The following is a 21,950-nucleotide window of genomic DNA, read 5'->3' on the forward strand; positions in this document are numbered from 1 at the left end:
CCAGGTCAGGGCGGATGGCGAAGGCCCTAGGCTGGAGCGGGAAGCCCGGGAGCTCCCGGCGCTTGGAGGGGACCAGGCCGCGCTCTCGAGGGGAGGCTGCGCCCTCTGGCGGCCGCGGGCGGCAAGGAGGCGGGCCCGGAGCCTGGGCGGCAGCTGAAGGCGGGTCAGGGAGGTGAGTCCGGGAATGAGTCCGCGACAAACTCAGTGGGTCCAGGAGAGCAAATTTATCCCGGGCCGACTGCGCGCCTACGTGACTACCTAAAGGGGTTGACCTGCTTTTCCCAGTGAAGTCACGGGATGGGGGTCGTGGAGAAGCGGACCCAACCGGGTGACACTGTCAGAGGGCCACACCAAAACGACTGTCCAGAAACGTCGCCGATGCGTTCCAGCAGACGTACGTTATTTTGAAAACGATATCCCTGGAGGTACACATACCTACAGAAACATTTTTCGCAAGCCGTGCTTACGTGTGTCGATGCAACTACAAGGTTAAAGAAGCTATGCGAACCTCCCTTCGGAACCTGATAAAGCAGTGTGGGGAGAGATGTGGCGATCACCCGATTACAAGGACGCTTGGAAACGCGTGGTTCCGCGGTCTGTCTGCCGTTGTTTTCTTTGCCGCTGGGCTTTTTGGAGTCGCTGATTTGGTCAAAGTTTCTGCTGTTTTACGTACGATATTGTGGGAATTAGTATTTGTGAGCCGGGGTCAGTTATGTCTAGAGAGATATGCATGTCTATTTTTTCTATATAGTTATGTTTTGGAGAATGAAGTAGTAACTCAAGGTGAAAGAAGGAGCAATGTACGGGAATTATGATGTACCGTTAACATTAGGACAAAAACCAACGCTGAATACTCTGTACGGTGCGGTATGAGAGGCGGTGGACTGCGCGGGTGACGCCCTCAGTTGCTGAACTGCGTGACACGAAGCCTCGAGACGCCACCGTATTGTGAGATTTTAATCTCATTTCCTTTTTCTTTTGTTTCCAGTGAATAATCCTGTGACGTACTTACTTATTCATTCCTTCATTTATTTATTGGCCGCAAGGCAGAACGTCTCCGGGGCAAGCGGTTCAGCCAGCTGCACCTGGCGGTGCCAAGGGATTTTCTGAAAGAGAGTGGGTCTCCATTGCTTCCCCAGGAGGACACCACCGGCATTCTCTTTGGAACAAACCGTGGAATGGGACACTGATTGTGTCAAAATAATCCTGACTAACCCTCCGGACAACGGTGCGTTCTGTCCAATTATCCAGGCATTGCCAACCCGCGAGGAGAAGAGAGAGAAGGTGACGGAGAGAGGACTCGGGAGGGAGGGGCGTGGGCCGCACACGCAAGGGTACCCGCCGGGCCCGCCCTCCCCCCAAAGCCCCAACCCAGCTCCACTAGCGGCGGGATGTGTAGGCGCACCAGCCAGCGGGGCAGGGAGCTCATCCTGCTAAGGCGATGGGCGGGGTGGGGGCAACCACCTTGGGGGAGGCGCGGATCTGCCGCCAATAGAACCGTCTGTGGGAAAGAGGCTGTCAGAAACTCAGAGTCCCTCCTGGCCTTAATAGGCGGGATATCGCTAGGATCACAATCAACTCACCGTCTGGCAGGATTGCGGGGTCAAGACCCTTGGCGGCCTGAGAATCCAAGGAATCCAGGATTCCCAGACTTGTCTGGTCCTTCTGGGATTTGTGATCCGTCCTAATTACCCCGGGGGTTGTAAATCCTACCCTCTATGATGGTTTTTACGATGTTAATGAGGCAGGAGCACAGGCGGCGGTTATGTCAATGAGGGAGGAGGCAACGTACAGGATTAGGTTGTCTGGGCAGGCAGTCCCTTTTGAGACAGAAAAGAGAGAAGCTAGCAGAGAGGAGAGGGACCAGTGGGCGCCAAGGAAGAAGAGGCAGACGCAGAGCGCGTCCTTCGGACCTCGGGTCCCTGCACTGAGCAGCTCGTAGACCAGAAGTTGACTGATGACTAGGGCCTTCACCCAGAGCTGACAGACAGGGAACTCCTTCCCCAGGCGCTGGCGCCCTGAATTGGAACTCGTCGCCTGGTCGACTGTGAAAGAATACCTTTCTGTTTGCCAAAGCCACGCACGGGTGCTAGTTCTGTCAGGGCGGCACCAGCGAACTAAGGCGCCTGGGAATCCCAGTCCGGTCCCCCAGCCCCCACCGACCTGACAAGGTGCCGGAAAATCCTTCCATTGGAAATGCATTCCTCTGACGCAACACACTAATAGGACGACCGTTGCCAAATCCCCTGATAAAATCTCTACTTCCACTTAGGAGTGAGTCATCTTGCCCTTCAACGCTTTCCTCCAAGGCCTCAGGTACTTAATGAAGGACTCCCGTGGGTCAGGTGATTTCCCACATGGGCCTTGGGGCCTTCCTTTGCTGCGCAAAGCATTCCGGGTGTGGCTGAGTCCCGCGTTTCCGGGAGCTGTTCACTTGGCCGCGAGTCTCCGTGCAGTCCGGCTGACTTGCCGCGATGGATCCGACCGGCGCTTCGAGTCGCTCTCAAAATCCACGAGGCCGACGAGAGAGGTTGGTTTTGAAGGCCAGTCAAAGAGAGACCCTGCAAGCAGCGTTTGAACAGAACCCCTACCCTGATATAACTACCAGAGGAGAACTCGCCAGAGAAACCGGCATCGCGGAGGATCGCATTCAGACTTGGTTCGGAAACCGCAGAGCAGGTCACCTAAGGAAGAGCCGCTCGGCCTCTGGACGGGCCTCAGAAGAAGAGCCGTCCCAGGGACAGGGAGAGCCTCAGCCTTGGTCTCCGGAAAATTTCCCCAAAGCGGCCAGACGAAAACGCACACCCATCACCACATGGCAAACGAGTCTCCTAGTCGAGGCCTTCGAGAAGAACCGTACCCTGGTAACGAGGCCAAGGAAGAACTGGCTCAACGAACTGGCCTTCCGCGATCCCGAATTCACGTATGGTTTCAGAACCGAAGAGCTCGGAAGCCGGTGCAGAGCGCGAGTGCACCGCCGAAGTCCTTGGCAGACAGCCCGACTCCTGCGGCCACGCTTCCACTTGACCAGAGCGACCTGTCCTCTGTACAGAGCACCTACCCTCTCGGCCCACCCTCCCATCCTTCCAGCAGCAACCAAGCCATCCTACCTGTTCTCACTGAGTCCCGTACACCGTTTCCTCCTTCGGAACCCACCCAGGGCTGTGCCGGCCAAGCACCAGGTGCCGTGATGGACCAGCCCGCCCTGATTGTGAAGAAGACAGCAGAGACCTCTCACGCCCCGGGGACACACCTGAACCAATCGCCAACAGGACCCACTGTGGGAGACAGGCTGTCAGACCCTCAGGCTCCTTTCTGGCCCCGATACCCAGGAAATGACCAGGATAGCGACCAACACGCTGTCTCGGCAGGGTGGCTCGCCCAAGACCCTTCTCGGCCTGACAATTCAAAGACGCAAGGGCAGGTTCCGGCTCAGCAAGTCACAGCTCCCTTCACGCAATGGGGCTGTGAGGTGGCCCAGGGTGTGACTGCCCGATGGGAACCCAGCCAAGAGACACTCCAGCAGCCCGGACACTCCGAGGCACACCCGTGGCCAGAGCCGGCACAATCGGCTCAAGGGTCATCTCATCCACCAGACCAAGACTGCCAGGAAACCGAGAGCCTTTTAGATGAACTCCTCTCCGCCCCGGAGTTGCAGGGAAAGTCCCAAACCTTTCTGAACGCGGATCCACAGGAGGAGGACCCTCCACAACTCGAACTCTCCCTCGGCGACATTGGCTTTCGGGCTCTGCTTGACGCGCTGCAAGATTGGCCGAACCCACATCCAGGCATCTATCCCTTGAGGACGAATCCGTACGATGGAAAGAGATGCTGGACAGCCACGACGCGGTGTTCCGGAGCAGAAGGCACGCGGGAGGAAAGGTAAGACTCTGGGAAACTTGGACCTAGCACATGGACGCAGCGCTGACTGTGCATCCTCAAGTCGTGGGGCGCCTGATCCTTTGGAGGCTCCTCGGTCTTGCCCCCGGAGGCACCAGGGGCACCAGGCGATGGACCCATTGGCTAAAGCCAGATGAACAAAAGCCTTCGCACGACTGATCGGAACTCCTCCCTGCCATCATTGCCTCCTTGGCGGTCTGTGCAATCCACGAATCCTAAGCGAACCCCGGCGACGGAAATAGGCCTACCTTGTACACATCTCAACTTCTTTCCCTTCTGGCGAGATGGGCCCTCAAATTGGAAATTATTGGGTAGGTGTGTAGAGAAAGAGCGGACGCCCTCTCTACTCATAAGGGGATTTTTTAAAAAGGACAGTTGTTTCTTTTTCTTTCTTTCTTTTTTTTTTATTGAACATGTTTCTTTTCCCTTAGGTGTGAGAGTGGGAATTGGGAACTGGAAGACAGTTTGTTCCACAGCTATCACCGAAGGAACGATGGCACAGTTTACGTCCCAGAGCAACCGCCCCCCTGTGAACGGATGTCTCCCTTGGGCCACTTTCAACACACAGAAGATGGACTGAAAGGCCTTAGAGCAACACCATTCCATCGCCGAAGAAAGTGTATCGATGCGATTGCTGTCGCACGTGTTTGGAGTAATGTATATATATTCCGGGTCATATCTGTCCAGACACTTGCCCAACTTATTAATAATTAAGTTTTTATACATAAACACCAGGCCTCTTTCTTAGCGTCTTTCACCTGAGACTCCTCCCATCGTCGTTGGACGTGGTAGCCTCGGAAAGGTGATAGAGATTATCGAGCTGGATGAAGGAGTTCATTGGTGGAACAGACAGATAATTGAAACCAAAAAAAGAAAACAAAATGCCACTATTGAAACACAGAGAACATGCATGCGAAACAAAAAATCTCCAGAGCACAAAGGATTGGGAAATGACAAGTGCCTCTCCAGGGCCTCTGCCCCATTCCTATGATCCCAATCACCTACCCCTATCGCAGACGGCTACGCACTCCCCCACTTGCCCAGTAGGAATGAAGTCATACTGCCCGCTCTTCTTCCTCCCGCGGTTTCTTCCTTTGCTGGCGTCTAGACATTTGGTCCCAGCAGCCCGCCACTGCCTGTCTGACCCTTTGTGCCTCCTCATTGCTTGCTGACCACTTGGGAAGGGGCCGATGTGTCCACAGCGTGGCCACCTTTGCGCATTACCGAATCTCTTGATTTTCGTCGGTCAGAAGGGTTTCTTAAGGGAACCAATGGGTTAAAGGAAGGAGCAACCAAGAAGGGAAGTGAAGAAAAGAAGGAATGTGTGACTCAGGAGACTATTTGCTTCGTTCCCTCTGGGCTCCTGAGCCTGAGCTTTGGCGACCCCGGGCTGCCCGGACTGAAGAGGAGCTGACGCCGGAGCTTAGACGCCCTAAGCCCTCGCGGCTCTTCAAAGGCCCCGGGTGGAGAGCGGCGGATTCAGCGTGAATTAGCACCTCACCCTCACCCTCACCCTAACACTAACCCTAACCCTCGCCCTAGCCCTCGCCCTAGCCCTAATCTTAGCTCTAGCCCTAGCCCTAACCCCCCCCCCAGCCCTAACCTGAACCATAGCCCTAAGCCTACCCTTAACCAAAACCCTCCTGAGCCTGAGCTTTGGCGATCCCGGGCTGTCCGGGATTGAAGATGAGATGACGCCGGAGTTCAGAGGTCCTGAGCCCTCGCGGCCCTTCAAAGGCCCCAGGCGGAGAGCGGCGGGTTCAGCGTGAATTAGCTCCTCCGAGGGGTGGGGGGCTGGTCTGGGGAGGGGGAGGGCGGATAGCTCAGACGGGGTTCAGTGTGTCCAGAAGCGAGTCAGGGAGAGCTAGAGGAGGCGACGAGGTCCGCGCGGTGTCAAGGCCCTCCGCAGAGGCCTGCTCCCCAGGTCAGGGCGGATGGCGAAGGCCCTAGGCTGGAGCGGGAAGCCCGGGAGCTCCCGGCGCTTGGAGGGGACCAGGCCGCGCTCTCGAGGGGAGGCTGCGCCCTCTGGCGGCCGCGGGCGGCAAGGAGGCGGGCCCGGAGCCTGGGCGGCAGCTGAAGGCGGGTCAGGGAGGTGAGTCCGGGAATGAGTCCGCGACAAACTCAGTGGGTCCAGGAGAGCAAATTTATCCCGGGCCGACTGCGCGCCTACGTGACTACCTAAAGGGGTTGACCTGCTTTTCCCAGTGAAGTCACGGGATGGGGGTCGTGGAGAAGCGGACCCAACCGGGTGACACTGTCAGAGGGCCACACCAAAACGACTGTCCAGAAACGTCGCCAATGCGTTCCAGCAGACGTACGTTATTTTGAAAACGATATCCCTGGAGGTACACATACCTACAGAAACATTTTTCGCAAGCCGTGCTTACGTGTGTCGATGCAACTACAAGGTTAAAGAAGCTATGCGAACCTCCCTTCGGAACCTGATAAAGCAGTGTGGGGAGAGATGTGGCGATCACCCGATTACAAGGACGCTTGGAAACGCGTGGTTCCGCGGTCTGTCTGCTGTTGTTTTCTTTGCCGCTGGGCTTTTTGGAGTCGCTGATTTGGTCAAAGTTTCTGCTGTTTTACGTACGATATTGTGGGAATTAGTATTTGTGAGCCGGGGTCAGTTATGTCTAGAGAGATATGCATGTCTATTTTTTCTATATAGTTATGTTTTGGAGAATGAAGTAGTAACTCAAGGTGAAAGAAGGAGCGATGTACGGGAATTATGATGTACCGTTAACATTAGGACAAAAACCAACGCTGAATACTCTGTACGGTGCGGTATGAGAGGCGGTGGACTGCGCGGGTGACGCCCTCAGTTGCTGAACTGCGTGACACGAAGCCTCGAGACGCCACCGTATTGTGAGATTTTAATCTCATTTCCTTTTTCTTTTGTTTCCAGTGAATAATCCTGTGACGTACTTACTTATTCATTCCTTCATTTATTTATTGGCCGCAAGGCAGAACGTCTCCGGGGCAAGCGGTTCAGCCAGCTGCACCTGGCGGTGCCAAGGGATTTTCTGAAAGAGAGTGGGTCTCCATTGCTTCCCCAGGAGGACACCACCGGCATTCTCTTTGGAACAAACCGTGGAATGGGACACTGATTGTGTCAAAATAATCCTGACTAACCCTCCGGACAACGGTGCGTTCTGTCCAATTATCCAGGCATTGCCAACCCGCGAGGAGAAGAGAGAGAAGGTGACGGAGAGAGGACTCGGGAGGGAGGGGCGTGGGCCGCACACGCAAGGGTACCCGCCGGGCCCGCCCTCCCCCCAAAGCCCCAACCCAGCTCCACTAGCGGCGGGATGTGTAGGCGCACCAGCCAGCGGGGCAGGGAGCTCATCCTGCTAAGGCGATGGGCGGGGTGGGGGCAACCACCTTGGGGGAGGCGCGGATCTGCCGCCAATAGAACCGTCTGTGGGAAAGAGGCTGTCAGAAACTCAGAGTCCCTCCTGGCCTTAATAGGCGGGATATCGCTAGGATCACAATCAACTCACCGTCTGGCAGGATTGCGGGGTCAAGACCCTTGGCGGCCTGAGAATCCAAGGAATCCAGGATTCCCAGACTTGTCTGGTCCTTCTGGGATTTGTGATCCGTCCTAATTACCCCGGGGGTTGTAAATCCTACCCTCTATGATGGTTTTTACGATGTTAATGAGGCAGGAGCACAGGCGGCGGTTATGTCAATGAGGGAGGAGGCAACGTACAGGATTAGGTTGTCTGGGCAGGCAGTCCCTTTTGAGACAGAAAAGAGAGAAGCTAGCAGAGAGGAGAGGGACCAGTGGGCGCCAAGGAAGAAGAGGCAGACGCAGAGCGCGTCCTTCGGACCTCGGGTCCCTGCACTGAGCAGCTCGTAGACCAGAAGTTGACTGATGACTAGGGCCTTCACCCAGAGCTGACAGACAGGGAACTCCTTCCCCAGGCGCTGGCGCCCTGAATTGGAACTCGTCGCCTGGTCGACTGTGAAAGAATACCTTTCTGTTTGCCAAAGCCACGCACGGGTGCTAGTTCTGTCAGGGCGGCACCAGCGAACTAAGGCGCCTGGGAATCCCAGTCCGGTCCCCCAGCCCCCACCGACCTGACAAGGTGCCGGAAAATCCTTCCATTGGAAATGCATTCCTCTGACGCAACACACTAATAGGACGACCGTTGCCAAATCCCCTGATAAAATCTCTACTTCCACTTAGGAGTGAGTCATCTTGCCCTTCAACGCTTTCCTCCAAGGCCTCAGGTACTTAATGAAGGACTCCCGTGGGTCAGGTGATTTCCCACAGGGGCCTTGGGGCCTTCCTTTGCTGCGCAAAGCATTCCGGGTGTGGCTGAGTCCCGCGTTTCCGGGAGCTGTTCACTTGGCCGCGAGTCTCCGTGCAGTCCGGCTGACTTGCCGCGATGGATCCGACCGGCGCTTCGAGTCGCTCTCAAAATCCACGAGGCCGACGAGAGAGGTTGGTTTTGAAGGCCAGTCAAAGAGAGACCCTGCAAGCAGCGTTTGAACAGAACCCCTACCCTGATATAACTACCAGAGGAGAACTCGCCAGAGAAACTGGCATCGCGGAGGATCGCATTCAGACTTGGTTCGGAAACCGCAGAGCAGGTCACCTAAGGAAGAGCCGCTCGGCCTCTGGACGGGCCTCAGAAGAAGAGCCGTCCCAGGGACAGGGAGGGCCTCAGCCTTGGTCTCCGGAAAATTTCCCCAAAGCGGCCAGACGAAAACGCACACCCATCACCACATGGCAAACGAGTCTCCTAGTCGAGGCCTTCGAGAAGAACCGGTACCCTGGTAACGAGGCCAAGGAAGAACTGGCTCAACGAACTGGCCTTCCGCGATCCCGAATTCACGTATGGTTTCAGAACCGAAGAGCTCGGAAGCCGGTGCAGAGCGCGAGTGCACCGCCGAAGTCCTTGGCAGACAGCCCGACTCCTGCGGCCACGCTTCCACTTGACCAGAGCGACCTGTCCTCTGTACAGAGCACCTACCCTCTCGGCCCACCCTCCCATCCTTCCAGCAGCAACCAAGCCATCCTACCTGTTCTCACTGAGTCCCGTACACCGTTTCCTCCTTCGGAACCCACCCAGGGCTGTGCCGGCCAAGCACCAGGTGCCGTGATGGACCAGCCCGCCCTGATTGTGAAGAAGACAGCAGAGACCTCTCACGCCCCGGGGACACACCTGAACCAATCGCCAACAGGACCCACTGTGGGAGACAGGCTGTCAGACCCTCAGGCTCCTTTCTGGCCCCGATACCCAGGAAATGACCAGGATCGCGACCAACACGCTGTCTCGGCAGGGTGGCTCGCCCAAGACCCTTCTCGGCCTGACAATTCAAAGACGCAATGGCAGGTTCCGGCTCAGCAAGTCACAGCTCCCTTCACGCAATGGGGCTGTGAGGTGGCCCAGGGTGTGACTGCCCGATGGGAACCCAGCCAAGAGACACTCCAGCAGCCCGGACACTCCGAGGCACACCCGTGGCCAGAGCCGGCACAATCGGCTCAAGGGTCATCTCATCCACCAGACCAAGACTGCCAGGAAACCGAGAGCCTTTTAGATGAACTCCTCTCCGCCCCAGAGTTGCAGGGAAAGTCCCAAACCTTTCTGAACGCGGATCCACAGGAGGAGGACCCTCCACAACTCGAACTCTCCCTCGGCGACATTGGCTTTCGGGCTCTGCTTGACGCGCTGCAAGATTGGCCGAACCCACATCCAGGCATCTATCCCTTGAGGACGAATCCGTACGATGGAAAGAGATGCTGGACAGCCACGACACGGTGTTCCGGAGCAGAAGGCACGCGGGAGGAAAGGTAAGACTCTGGGAAACTTGGACCTAGCACATGGACGCAGCGCTGACTGTGCATCCTCAAGTCGTGGGGCGCCTGATCCTTTGGAGGCTCCTCGGTCTTGCCCCCGGAGGCACCAGGGGCACCAGGCGATGGACCCATTGGCTAAAGCCAGATGAACAAAAGCCTTCGCACGACTGATCGGAACTCCTCCCTGCCATCATTGCCTCCTTGGCGGTCTGTGCAATCCACGAATCCTAAGCGAACCCCGGCGACGGAAATAGGCCTACCTTGTACACATCTCAACTTCTTTCCCTTCTGGCGAGATGGGCCCTCAAATTGGAAATTATTGGGTAGGTGTGTAGAGAAAGAGCGGACGCCCTCTCTACTCATAAGGGGATTTTTTAAAAAGGACAGTTGTTTCTTTTTCTTTCTTTCTTTTTTTTTTATTGAACATGTTTCTTTTCCCTTAGGTGTGAGAGTGGGAATTGGGAACTGGAAGACAGTTTGTTCCACAGCTATCACCGAAGGAACGATGGCACAGTTTACGTCCCAGAGCAACCGCCCCCCTGTGAACGGATGTCTCCCTTGGGCCACTTTCAACACACAGAAGATGGACTGAAAGGCCTTAGAGCAACACCATTCCATCGCCGAAGAAAGTGTATCGATGCGATTGCTGTCGCACGTGTTTGGAGTAATGTATATATATTCCGGGTCATATCTGTCCAGACACTTGCCCAACTTATTAATAATTAAGTTTTTATACATAAACACCAGGCCTCTTTCTTAGCGTCTTTCACCTGAGACTCCTCCCATCGTCGTTGGACGTGGTAGCCTCGGAAAGGTGATAGAGATTATCGAGCTGGATGAAGGAGTTCATTGGTGGAACAGACAGATAATTGAAACCAAAAAAAGAAAACAAAATGCCACTATTGAAACACAGAGAACATGCATGCGAAACAAAAAATCTCCAGAGCACAAAGGATTGGGAAATGACAAGTGCCTCTCCAGGGCCTCTGCCCCATTCCTATGATCCCAATCACCTACCCCTATCGCAGACGGCTACGCACTCCCCCACTTGCCCAGTAGGAATGAAGTCATACTGCCCGCTCTTCTTCCTCCCGCGGTTTCTTCCTTTGCTGGCGTCTAGACATTTGGTCCCAGCAGCCCGCCACTGCCTGTCTGACCCTTTGTGCCTCCTCATTGCTTGCTGACCACTTGGGAAGGGGCCGATGTGTCCACAGCGTGGCCACCTTTGCGCATTACCGAATCTCTTGATTTTCGTCGGTCAGAAGGGTTTCTTAAGGGAACCAATGGGTTAAAGGAAGGAGCAACCAAGAAGGGAAGTGAAGAAAAGAAGGAATGTGTGACTCAGGAGACTATTTGCTTCGTTCCCTCTGGGCTCCTGAGCCTGAGCTTTGGCGACCCCGGGCTGCCCGGACTGAAGAGGAGCTGACGCCGGAGCTTAGACGCCCTAAGCCCTCGCGGCTCTTCAAAGGCCCCGGGTGGAGAGCGGCGGATTCAGCGTGAATTAGCACCTCACCCTCACCCTCACCCTAACACTAACCCTAACCCTCGCCCTAGCCCTCGCCCTAGCCCTAATCTTAGCTCTAGCCCTAGCCCTAACCCCCCCCCCAGCCCTAACCTGAACCATAGCCCTAAGCCTACCCTTAACCAAAACCCTCCTGAGCCTGAGCTTTGGCGATCCCGGGCTGTCCGGGATTGAAGATGAGATGACGCCGGAGTTCAGAGGTCCTGAGCCCTCGCGGCCCTTCAAAGGCCCCAGGCGGAGAGCGGCGGGTTCAGCGTGAATTAGCTCCTCCGAGGGGTGGGGGGCTGGTCTGGGGAGGGGGAGGGCGGATAGCTCAGACGGGGTTCAGTGTGTCCAGAAGCGAGTCAGGGAGAGCTAGAGGAGGCGACGAGGTCCGCGCGGTGTCAAGGCCCTCCGCAGAGGCCTGCTCCCCAGGTCAGGGCGGATGGCGAAGGCCCTAGGCTGGAGCGGGAAGCCCGGGAGCTCCCGGCGCTTGGAGGGGACCAGGCCGCGCTCTCGAGGGGAGGCTGCGCCCTCTGGCGGCCGCGGGCGGCAAGGAGGCGGGCCCGGAGCCTGGGCGGCAGCTGAAGGCGGGTCAGGGAGGTGAGTCCGGGAATGAGTCCGCGACAAACTCAGTGGGTCCAGGAGAGCAAATTTATCCCGGGCCGACTGCGCGCCTACGTGACTACCTAAAGGGGTTGACCTGCTTTTCCCAGTGAAGTCACGGGATGGGGGTCGTGGAGAAGCGGACCCAACCGGGTGACACTGTCAGAGGGCCACACCAAAACGACTGTCCAGAAACGTCGCCAATGCGTTCCAGCAGACGTACGTTATTTTGAAAACGATATCCCTGGAGGTACACATACCTACAGAAACATTTTTCGCAAGCCGTGCTTACGTGTGTCGATGCAACTACAAGGTTAAAGAAGCTATGCGAACCTCCCTTCGGAACCTGATAAAGCAGTGTGGGGAGAGATGTGGCGATCACCCGATTACAAGGACGCTTGGAAACGCGTGGTTCCGCGGTCTGTCTGCTGTTGTTTTCTTTGCCGCTGGGCTTTTTGGAGTCGCTGATTTGGTCAAAGTTTCTGCTGTTTTACGTACGATATTGTGGGAATTAGTATTTGTGAGCCGGGGTCAGTTATGTCTAGAGAGATATGCATGTCTATTTTTTCTATATAGTTATGTTTTGGAGAATGAAGTAGTAACTCAAGGTGAAAGAAGGAGCGATGTACGGGAATTATGATGTACCGTTAACATTAGGACAAAAACCAACGCTGAATACTCTGTACGGTGCGGTATGAGAGGCGGTGGACTGCGCGGGTGACGCCCTCAGTTGCTGAACTGCGTGACACGAAGCCTCGAGACGCCACCGTATTGTGAGATTTTAATCTCATTTCCTTTTTCTTTTGTTTCCAGTGAATAATCCTGTGACGTACTTACTTATTCATTCCTTCATTTATTTATTGGCCGCAAGGCAGAACGTCTCCGGGGCAAGCGGTTCAGCCAGCTGCACCTGGCGGTGCCAAGGGATTTTCTGAAAGAGAGTGGGTCTCCATTGCTTCCCCAGGAGGACACCACCGGCATTCTCTTTGGAACAAACCGTGGAATGGGACACTGATTGTGTCAAAATAATCCTGACTAACCCTCCGGACAACGGTGCGTTCTGTCCAATTATCCAGGCATTGCCAACCCGCGAGGAGAAGAGAGAGAAGGTGACGGAGAGAGGACTCGGGAGGGAGGGGCGTGGGCCGCACACGCAAGGGTACCCGCCGGGCCCGCCCTCCCCCCAAAGCCCCAACCCAGCTCCACTAGCGGCGGGATGTGTAGGCGCACCAGCCAGCGGGGCAGGGAGCTCATCCTGCTAAGGCGATGGGCGGGGTGGGGGCAACCACCTTGGGGGAGGCGCGGATCTGCCGCCAATAGAACCGTCTGTGGGAAAGAGGCTGTCAGAAACTCAGAGTCCCTCCTGGCCTTAATAGGCGGGATATCGCTAGGATCACAATCAACTCACCGTCTGGCAGGATTGCGGGGTCAAGACCCTTGGCGGCCTGAGAATCCAAGGAATCCAGGATTCCCAGACTTGTCTGGTCCTTCTGGGATTTGTGATCCGTCCTAATTACCCCGGGGGTTGTAAATCCTACCCTCTATGATGGTTTTTACGATGTTAATGAGGCAGGAGCACAGGCGGCGGTTATGTCAATGAGGGAGGAGGCAACGTACAGGATTAGGTTGTCTGGGCAGGCAGTCCCTTTTGAGACAGAAAAGAGAGAAGCTAGCAGAGAGGAGAGGGACCAGTGGGCGCCAAGGAAGAAGAGGCAGACGCAGAGCGCGTCCTTCGGACCTCGGGTCCCTGCACTGAGCAGCTCGTAGACCAGAAGTTGACTGATGACTAGGGCCTTCACCCAGAGCTGACAGACAGGGAACTCCTTCCCCAGGCGCTGGCGCCCTGAATTGGAACTCGTCGCCTGGTCGACTGTGAAAGAATACCTTTCTGTTTGCCAAAGCCACGCACGGGTGCTAGTTCTGTCAGGGCGGCACCAGCGAACTAAGGCGCCTGGGAATCCCAGTCCGGTCCCCCAGCCCCCACCGACCTGACAAGGTGCCGGAAAATCCTTCCATTGGAAATGCATTCCTCTGACGCAACACACTAATAGGACGACCGTTGCCAAATCCCCTGATAAAATCTCTACTTCCACTTAGGAGTGAGTCATCTTGCCCTTCAACGCTTTCCTCCAAGGCCTCAGGTACTTAATGAAGGACTCCCGTGGGTCAGGTGATTTCCCACAGGGGCCTTGGGGCCTTCCTTTGCTGCGCAAAGCATTCCGGGTGTGGCTGAGTCCCGCGTTTCCGGGAGCTGTTCACTTGGCCGCGAGTCTCCGTGCAGTCCGGCTGACTTGCCGCGATGGATCCGACCGGCGCTTCGAGTCGCTCTCAAAATCCACGAGGCCGACGAGAGAGGTTGGTTTTGAAGGCCAGTCAAAGAGAGACCCTGCAAGCAGCGTTTGAACAGAACCCCTACCCTGATATAACTACCAGAGGAGAACTCGCCAGAGAAACTGGCATCGCGGAGGATCGCATTCAGACTTGGTTCGGAAACCGCAGAGCAGGTCACCTAAGGAAGAGCTGCTCGGCCTCTGGACGGGCCTCAGAAGAAGAGCCGTCCCAGGGACAGGGAGGGCCTCAGCCTTGGTCTCCGGAAAATTTCCCCAAAGCGGCCAGACGAAAACGCACACCCATCACCACATGGCAAACGAGTCTCCTAGTCGAGGCCTTCGAGAAGAACCGGTACCCTGGTAACGAGGCCAAGGAAGAACTGGCTCAACGAACTGGCCTTCCGCGATCCCGAATTCACGTATGGTTTCAGAACCGAAGAGCTCGGAAGCCGGTGCAGAGCGCGAGTGCACCGCCGAAGTCCTTGGCAGACAGCCCGACTCCTGCGGCCACGCTTCCACTTGACCAGAGCGACCTGTCCTCTGTACAGAGCACCTACCCTCTCGGCCCACCCTCCCATCCTTCCAGCAGCAACCAAGCCATCCTACCTGTTCTCACTGAGTCCCGTACACCGTTTCCTCCTTCGGAACCCACCCAGGGCTGTGCCGGCCAAGCACCAGGTGCCGTGATGGACCAGCCCGCCCTGATTGTGAAGAAGACAGCAGAGACCTCTCACGCCCCGGGGACACACCTGAACCAATCGCCAACAGGACCCACTGTGGGAGACAGGCTGCCAGACCCTCAGGCTCCTTTCTGGCCCCGATACCCAGGAAATGACCAGGATCGCGACCAACACGCTGTCTCGGCAGGGTGGCTCGCCCAAGACCCTTCTCGGCCTGACAATTCAAAGACGCAATGGCAGGTTCCGGCTCAGCAAGTCACAGCTCCCTTCACGCAATGGGGCTGTGAGGTGGCCCAGGGTGTGACTGCCCGATGGGAACCCAGCCAAGAGACACTCCAGCAGCCCGGACACTCCGAGGCACACCCGTGGCCAGAGCCGGCACAATCGGCTCAAGGGTCATCTCATCCACCAGACCAAGACTGCCAGGAAACCGAGAGCCTTTTAGATGAACTCCTCTCCGCCCCAGAGTTGCAGGGAAAGTCCCAAACCTTTCTGAACGCGGATCCACAGGAGGAGGACCCTCCACAACTCGAACTCTCCCTCGGCGACATTGGCTTTCGGGCTCTGCTTGACGCGCTGCAAGATTGGCCGAACCCACATCCAGGCATCTATCCCTTGAGGACGAATCCGTACGATGGAAAGAGATGCTGGACAGCCACGACACGGTGTTCCGGAGCAGAAGGCACGCGGGAGGAAAGGTAAGACTCTGGGAAACTTGGACCTAGCACATGGACGCAGCGCTGACTGTGCATCCTCAAGTCGTGGGGCGCCTGATCCTTTGGAGGCTCCTCGGTCTTGCCCCCGGAGGCACCAGGGGCACCAGGCGATGGACCCATTGGCTAAAGCCAGATGAACAAAAGCCTTCGCACGACTGATCGGAACTCCTCCCTGCCATCATTGCCTCCTTGGCGGTCTGTGCAATCCACGAATCCTAAGCGAACCCCGGCGACGGAAATAGGCCTACCTTGTACACATCTCAACTTCTTTCCCTTCTGGCGAGATGGGCCCTCAAATTGGAAATTATTGGGTAGGTGTGTAGAGAAAGAGCGGACGCCCTCTCTACTCATAAGGGGATTTTTTAAAAAGGACAGTTGTTTCTTTTTCTTTCTTTCTTTTTTTTTATTGAACATGTTTCTTTTCCCTTAGGTGTGAGAGTGGGAATTGGGAACTGGAAGACAGTTTGTTCCACAGCTATCACCGAAGGAACGATGGCACAGTTTACGTCCCAGAGCAACCGCCCCCCTGTGAACGGATGTCTCCCTTGGGCCACTTTCAACACACAGAAGATGGACTGAAAGGCCTTAGAGCAACACCATTCCATCGCCGAAGAAAGTGTATCGATGCGATTGCTGTCGCACGTGTTTGGAGTAATGTATATATATTCCGGGTCATATCTGTCCAGACACTTGCCCAACTTATTAATAATTAAGTTTTTATACATAAACACCAGGCCTCTTTCTTAGCGTCTTTCACCTGAGACTCCTCCCATCGTCGTTGGACGTGGTAGCCTCGGAAAGGTGATAGAGATTATCGAGCTGGATGAAGGAGTTCATTGGTGGAACAGACAGATAATTGAAACCAAAAAAAGAAAACAAAATGCCACTATTGAAACACAGAGAACATGCATGCGAAACAAAAAATCTCCAGAGCACAAAGGATTGGGAAATGACAAGTGCCTCTCCAGGGCCTCTGCCCCATTCCTATGATCCCAATCACCTACCCCTATCGCAGACGGCTACGCACTCCCCCACTTGCCCAGTAGGAATGAAGTCATACTGCCCGCTCTTCTTCCTCCCGCGGTTTCTTCCTTTGCTGGCGTCTAGACATTTGGTCCCAGCAGCCCGCCACTGCCTGTCTGACCCTTTGTGCCTCCTCATTGCTTGCTGACCACTTGGGAAGGGGCCGATGTGTCCACAGCGTGGCCACCTTTGCGCATTACCGAATCTCTTGATTTTCGTCGGTCAGAAGGGTTTCTTAAGGGAACCAATGGGTTAAAGGAAGGAGCAACCAAGAAGGGAAGTGAAGAAAAGAAGGAATGTGTGACTCAGGAGACTATTTGCTTCGTTCCCTCTGGGCTCCTGAGCCTGAGCTTTGGCGACCCCGGGCTGCCCGGACTGAAGAGGAGCTGACGCCGGAGCTTAGACGCCCTAAGCCCTCGCGGCTCTTCAAAGGCCCCGGGTGGAGAGCGGCGGATTCAGCGTGAATTAGCACCTCACCCTCACCCTCACCCTAACACTAACCCTAACCCTCGCCCTAGCCCTCGCCCTCGCCCTAATCTTAGCTCTAGCCCTAGCCCTAACCCCCCCCCCAGCCCTAACCTGAACCATAGCCCTAAGCCTACCCTTAACCAAAACCCTCCTGAGCCTGAGCTTTGGCGATCCCGGGCTGTCCGGGATTGAAGATGAGATGACGCCGGAGTTCAGAGGTCCTGAGCCCTCGCGGCCCTTCAAAGGCCCCAGGCGGAGAGCGGCGGGTTCAGCGTGAATTAGCTCCTCCGAGGGGTGGGGGGCTGGTCTGGGGAGGGGGAGGGCGGATAGCTCAGACGGGGTTCAGTGTGTCCAGAAGCGAGTCAGGGAGAGCTAGAGGAGGCGACGAGGTCCGCGCGGTGTCAAGGCCCTCCGCAGAGGCCTGCTCCCCAGGTCAGGGCGGATGGCGAAGGCCCTAGGCTGGAGCGGGAAGCCCGGGAGCTCCCGGCGCTTGGAGGGGACCAGGCCGCGCTCTCGAGGGGAGGCTGCGCCCTCTGGCGGCCGCGGGCGGCAAGGAGGCGGGCCCGGAGCCTGGGCGGCAGCTGAAGGCGGGTCAGGGAGGTGAGTCCGGGAATGAGTCCGCGACAAACTCAGTGGGTCCAGGAGAGCAAATTTATCCCGGGCCGACTGCGCGCCTACGTGACTACCTAAAGGGGTTGACCTGCTTTTCCCAGTGAAGTCACGGGATGGGGGTCGTGGAGAAGCGGACCCAACCGGGTGACACTGTCAGAGGGCCACACCAAAACGACTGTCCAGAAACGTCGCCAATGCGTTCCAGCAGACGTACGTTATTTTGAAAACGATATCCCTGGAGGTACACATAACTACAGAAACATTTTTCGCAAGCCGTGCTTACGTGTGTCGATGCAACTACAAGGTTAAAGAAGCTATGCGAACCTCCCTTCGGAACCTGATAAAGCAGTGTGGGGAGAGATGTGGCGATCACCCGATTACAAGGACGCTTGGAAACGCGTGGTTCCGCGGTCTGTCTGCTGTTGTTTTCTTTGCCGCTGGGCTTTTTGGAGTCGCTGATTTGGTCAAAGTTTCTGCTGTTTTACGTACGATATTGTGGGAATTAGTATTTGTGAGCCGGGGTCAGTTATGTCTAGAGAGATATGCATGTCTATTTTTTCTATATAGTTATGTTTTGGAGAATGAAGTAGTAACTCAAGGTGAAAGAAGGAGCGATGTACGGGAATTATGATGTACCGTTAACATTAGGACAAAAACCAACGCTGAATACTCTGTACGGTGCGGTATGAGAGGCGGTGGACTGCGCGGGTGACGCCCTCAGTTGCTGAACTGCGTGACACGAAGCCTCGAGACGCCACCGTATTGTGAGATTTTAATCTCATTTCCTTTTTCTTTTGTTTCCAGTGAATAATCCTGTGACGTACTTACTTATTCATTCCTTCATTTATTTATTGGCCGCAAGGCAGAACGTCTCCGGGGCAAGCGGTTCAGCCAGCTGCACCTGGCGGTGCCAAGGGATTTTCTGAAAGAGAGTGGGTCTCCATTGCTTCCCCAGGAGGACACCACCGGCATTCTCTTTGGAACAAACCGTGGAATGGGACACTGATTGTGTCAAAATAATCCTGACTAACCCTCCGGACAACGGTGCGTTCTGTCCAATTATCCAGGCATTGCCAACCCGCGAGGAGAAGAGAGAGAAGGTGACGGAGAGAGGACTCGGGAGGGAGGGGCGTGGGCCGCACACGCAAGGGTACCCGCCGGGCCCGCCCTCCCCCCAAAGCCCCAACCCAGCTCCACTAGCGGCGGGATGTGTAGGCGCACCAGCCAGCGGGGCAGGGAGCTCATCCTGCTAAGGCGATGGGCGGGGTGGGGGCAACCACCTTGGGGGAGGCGCGGATCTGCCGCCAATAGAACCGTCTGTGGGAAAGAGGCTGTCAGAAACTCAGAGTCCCTCCTGGCCTTAATAGGCGGGATATCGCTAGGATCACAATCAACTCACCGTCTGGCAGGATTGCGGGGTCAAGACCCTTGGCGGCCTGAGAATCCAAGGAATCCAGGATTCCCAGACTTGTCTGGTCCTTCTGGGATTTGTGATCCGTCCTAATTACCCCGGGGGTTGTAAATCCTACCCTCTATGATGGTTTTTACGATGTTAATGAGGCAGGAGCACAGGCGGCGGTTATGTCAATGAGGGAGGAGGCAACGTACAGGATTAGGTTGTCTGGGCAGGCAGTCCCTTTTGAGACAGAAAAGAGAGAAGCTAGCAGAGAGGAGAGGGACCAGTGGGCGCCAAGGAAGAAGAGGCAGACGCAGAGCGCGTCCTTCGGACCTCGGGTCCCTGCACTGAGCAGCTCGTAGACCAGAAGTTGACTGATGACTAGGGCCTTCACCCAGAGCTGACAGACAGGGAACTCCTTCCCCAGGCGCTGGCGCCCTGAATTGGAACTCGTCGCCTGGTCGACTGTGAAAGAATACCTTTCTGTTTGCCAAAGCCACGCACGGGTGCTAGTTCTGTCAGGGCGGCACCAGCGAACTAAGGCGCCTGGGAATCCCAGTCCGGTCCCCCAGCCCCCACCGACCTGACAAGGTGCCGGAAAATCCTTCCATTGGAAATGCATTCCTCTGACGCAACACACTAATAGGACGACCGTTGCCAAATCCCCTGATAAAATCTCTACTTCCACTTAGGAGTGAGTCATCTTGCCCTTCAACGCTTTCCTCCAAGGCCTCAGGTACTTAATGAAGGACTCCCGTGGGTCAGGTGATTTCCCACAGGGGCCTTGGGGCCTTCCTTTGCTGCGCAAAGCATTCCGGGTGTGGCTGAGTCCCGCGTTTCCGGGAGCTGTTCACTTGGCCGCGAGTCTCCGTGCAGTCCGGCTGACTTGCCGCGATGGATCCGACCGGCGCTTCGAGTCGCTCTCAAAATCCACGAGGCCGACGAGAGAGGTTGGTTTTGAAGCCCAGTCAAAGAGAGACCCTGCAAGCAGCGTTTGAACAGAACCCCTACCCTGATATAACTACCAGAGGAGAACTCGCCAGAGAAACTGGCATCGCGGAGGATCGCATTCAGACTTGGTTCGGAAACCGCAGAGCAGGTCACCTAAGGAAGAGCTGCTCGGCCTCTGGACGGGCCTCAGAAGAAGAGCCGTCCCAGGGACAGGGAGGGCCTCAGCCTTGGTCTCCGGAAAATTTCCCCAAAGCGGCCAGACGAAAACGCACACCCATCACCACATGGCAAACGAGTCTCCTAGTCGAGGCCTTCGAGAAGAACCGGTACCCTGGTAACGAGGCCAAGGAAGAACTGGCTCAACGAACTGGCCTTCCGCGATCCCGAATTCACGTATGGTTTCAGAACCGAAGAGCTCGGAAGCCGGTGCAGAGCGCGAGTGCACCGCCGAAGTCCTTGGCAGACAGCCCGACTCCTGCGGCCACGCTTCCACTTGACCAGAGCGACCTGTCCTCTGTACAGAGCACCTACCCTCTCGGCCCACCCTCCCATCCTTCCAGCAGCAACCAAGCCATCCTACCTGTTCTCACTGAGTCCCGTACACCGTTTCCTCCTTCGGAACCCACCCAGGGCTGTGCCGGCCAAGCACCAGGTGCCGTGATGGACCAGCCCGCCCTGATTGTGAAGAAGACAGCAGAGACCTCTCACGCCCCGGGGACACACCTGAACCAATCGCCAACAGGACCCACTGTGGGAGACAGGCTGTCAGACCCTCAGGCTCCTTTCTGGCCCCGATACCCAGGAAATGACCAGGATCGCGACCAACACGCTGTCTCGGCAGGGTGGCTCGCCCAAGACCCTTCTCGGCCTGACAATTCAAAGACGCAATGGCAGGTTCCGGCTCAGCAAGTCACAGCTCCCTTCACGCAATGGGGCTGTGAGGTGGCCCAGGGTGTGACTGCCCGATGGGAACCCAGCCAAGAGACACTCCAGCAGCCCGGACACTCCGAGGCACACCCGTGGCCAGAGCCGGCACAATCGGCTCAAGGGTCATCTCATCCACCAGACCAAGACTGCCAGGAAACCGAGAGCCTTTTAGATGAACTCCTCTCCGCCCCAGAGTTGCAGGGAAAGTCCCAAACCTTTCTGAACGCGGATCCACAGGAGGAGGACCCTCCACAACTCGAACTCTCCCTCGGCGACATTGGCTTTCGGGCTCTGCTTGACGCGCTGCAAGATTGGCCGAACCCACATCCAGGCATCTATCCCTTGAGGACGAATCCGTACGATGGAAAGAGATGCTGGACAGCCACGACACGGTGTTCCGGAGCAGAAGGCACGCGGGAGGAAAGGTAAGACTCTGGGAAACTTGGACCTAGCACATGGACGCAGCGCTGACTGTGCATCCTCAAGTCGTGGGGCGCCTGATCCTTTGGAGGCTCCTCGGTCTTGCCCCCGGAGGCACCAGGGGCACCAGGCGATGGACCCATTGGCTAAAGCCAGATGAACAAAAGCCTTCGCACGACTGATCGGAACTCCTCCCTGCCATCATTGCCTCCTTGGCGGTCTGTGCAATCCACGAATCCTAAGCGAACCCCGGCGACGGAAATAGGCCTACCTTGTACACATCTCAACTTCTTTCCCTTCTGGCGAGATGGGCCCTCAAATTGGAAATTATTGGGTAGGTGTGTAGAGAAAGAGCGGACGCCCTCTCTACTCATAAGGGGATTTTTTAAAAAGGACAGTTGTTTCTTTTTCTTTCTTTCTTTTTTTTTATTGAACATGTTTCTTTTCCCTTAGGTGTGAGAGTGGGAATTGGGAACTGGAAGACAGTTTGTTCCACAGCTATCACCGAAGGAACGATGGCACAGTTTACGTCCCAGAGCAACCGCCCCCCTGTGAACGGATGTCTCCCTTGGGCCACTTTCAACACACAGAAGATGGACTGAAAGGCCTTA

Source organism: Elephas maximus, chromosome 14, assembly GCF_024166365.1.
Source record: "Elephas maximus indicus isolate mEleMax1 chromosome 14, mEleMax1 primary haplotype, whole genome shotgun sequence".
Taxonomy (NCBI): domain Eukaryota; kingdom Metazoa; phylum Chordata; class Mammalia; order Proboscidea; family Elephantidae; genus Elephas; species Elephas maximus.